Raw genomic sequence first — 2,500 nt, 5'->3', positions numbered from 1 at the left:
GAGTTTTTCTCCGGGTACTCCGGTTATCCTGAAAAAACTTACATAACAATGCCCACACTAGGTTTTCTGAGCCCGCGAGACTGAGCACCCCCAGCAAACCATTGTTTTAACGAAAACCGCTGGTCAGCAACCTGGTTCTGGTCATTGCTGTCTAAGGTCTTCCGGTTTTCCTCCCTCAGCAAAATCGACTCTCAGTCAATTACATCCGGCTGCGGGAGGATACCCTCAATAGGGATAACCTCTGGTATGCAAATGATGCTAAGAGGGACACAAATAATGGAAAGTAGTAGGGCTCACATGGCCCATATGGGGTAGAAAACAAGCACTTCACATTACACTCTAAGTCTGTTGAAATATAGTACTTCACGGCCAACGTTTGCAAAAACGTAACCCTTCCTGGTGTCTGTAAAGTTCATTATGAACCTCTGAATATTCACATCTCATGATGTTTTCTCTTTTGTATCGTAAGTTTTGTGTTTATTCTCAGTATCACCATCAACCGCATCTACGAGCATCTACCCTCGCAACCATGATACACCACAGAGCACAGACCACAACACCACACATATGCCTTACCCTTTTGCAAAGAGTGTGTGGATTCTTTTATTTTCCCACAGGGTCACGAACATTGAAGGGTTTGTGAGATGGGGCCTTCAGTTTATCGTCCTTATCCGAGAAGTCTCCAGATTCTAACCATTTGCAGATGTCACTACAAAGGAGGCACTTTCTCCTCAGTTATTCAAAGAAAGCTGAGTGTTGCTCCAGCCGGAGTTTTGATCCTGCAACATCCCGTACAGTGGTCCGATGCATGTATTAAAGTCGGCCAAGAAAAAGTCAAAATAACTCAATATGCTGATGATACTACGGTTTTTCTGAGCGATCGTGATAATGATAATGATAATGATAATGAATTTGTATGGCACTAAAACTATAGAAGAATATTCAAGAGCGCTTTACATTAAATTAAAATAAATGAATAAAATAAATTTAAAAAAATTAAAAATCCCTGAAAGCTATAACAATAACAATGATATGTTATGCTACAGTAAAATCTAAGAAAAAATGAAATTCGAAAATTCTAAATTAAAATTAAACATAAGAGCTATTCCAACAAATTAAAAGCTTTCTTAAGCTCTGGTCAAATGGACTCGCAAGTAGTCGCAAGTAGTCACAAGTTGAACTTGCGTAGAGACTTGCGTTGGGTGGCCAAACGGACTCGCAAGTTCCCTCGCAAGTACACGCAAGTTTTAAGTTTATTTTATGAATTTTGTGCGTTCTTTTGTGAATTATGCGATTTTTCGTGAATTGTGCGATCGGATGCGATTCAAGGTTGATTGTGCGAAATCGCACCATCGTCTTAATATCAGAAGGTCTGTGGGGAGGTGTCCGCTTACAGGAGGTGTCCGCTGGTGAAGCAGTTACATGTATATTGCTACTTCAGACCCATTTTGACAGGTAGTCATCAAATGACATCATCAATGAGAAGGTGAAAAATGGGGCGTGCATAAATTAGAAAACAATGGGGCAAGTTTGAACACAACCCTAAGAGGCACGTGAAACAACACATGAAAAATTTCAGCAAGGAAAATAATACAGATTTTTCGTGATGTGTAAATAGATTTGTAAATTGTAATTCAGAGGGAATACAGTCGAACAACAATTTTTCAAAGTAACAGCAAAAGTTACATAATGAACTCCAAACAATACTCACAGATAACAAAGTTAGAATAAATATGTAAACCAAAGGAAAACTGCTAGGAACATGAGTCAGATCAAGACTCACATACAGCAGACATGCTTGGATGCCCAAAGAAGAGATAACAAAAATGAAAGCTGGCATTTCAAGCATTAACCCTTCATCGCAGCAAATTGTTGAATTCTCTATGGTGGTCAATTTACCATGAGCAACCCAGTTAATAAACCCATTTCTGTGTTTCACTTCCCCACTGACGCAGAACCACAGTTTCTTTGGAAACCACATGTAAAACCCTTTAACAAAAATGAAGATTTGTTGGGTTCAGCGCCTGAGAGGTAAGATCAATGGGAACGAAAAGATACAACCATGCAAGAGAAAGGATTTTATCAAAAATAATTTAAGTATTTAAATGAGGGCATTCAGACCATCATGAAGACTAAATGACTGTACTTCGTTTATTTTATACCTAATATCTGGGGTCCATAATGCATGTCTGTTGATCTGACAATACAGCTCTGACTAAATTAAGATGCTATTTGCTAAGCCAACAAGAAGATACTACATGTAGATCAGGATCCATAGAAAAAAAATTCTGATCTGCTACTACTGCCTGTAATTATTGTGATTACATGTAGGAAAGCAAAATGACACATTTGAATGACACTGCAATGAAGAGATGGATCGAGGAATTTGCAGGACAGGTGAACTTTACTGAACTTAATAAGCTTTTTATATACATGTAGCTTGTATAGCTGAGTGCAACTACAAAACAGAGAAGAGCGAAAATCAAATCAACTCAAATCA

General features: G+C 38.4%; 1 long non-coding RNA gene across 1 annotated transcript in view; it reads right to left on the bottom strand.

Moving 5' to 3' along the window:
* LOC138033490 (uncharacterized) overlaps positions 1 to 2,500 on the bottom strand; it is a 60,720-nt gene that overhangs the window by 42,869 nt on the left and 15,351 nt on the right. The gene's annotated exons all lie outside the window — the stretch shown is intronic.

The sequence above is a fragment of the Montipora capricornis genome, chromosome 14 (assembly GCF_036669925.1).
Source record: "Montipora capricornis isolate CH-2021 chromosome 14, ASM3666992v2, whole genome shotgun sequence".
NCBI classification, from domain to species: Eukaryota; Metazoa; Cnidaria; class Anthozoa; order Scleractinia; family Acroporidae; genus Montipora; species Montipora capricornis.
Note: the sequence above shows the minus strand (reverse complement) of the source record. Positions and strands in the feature narration are given on the sequence as shown.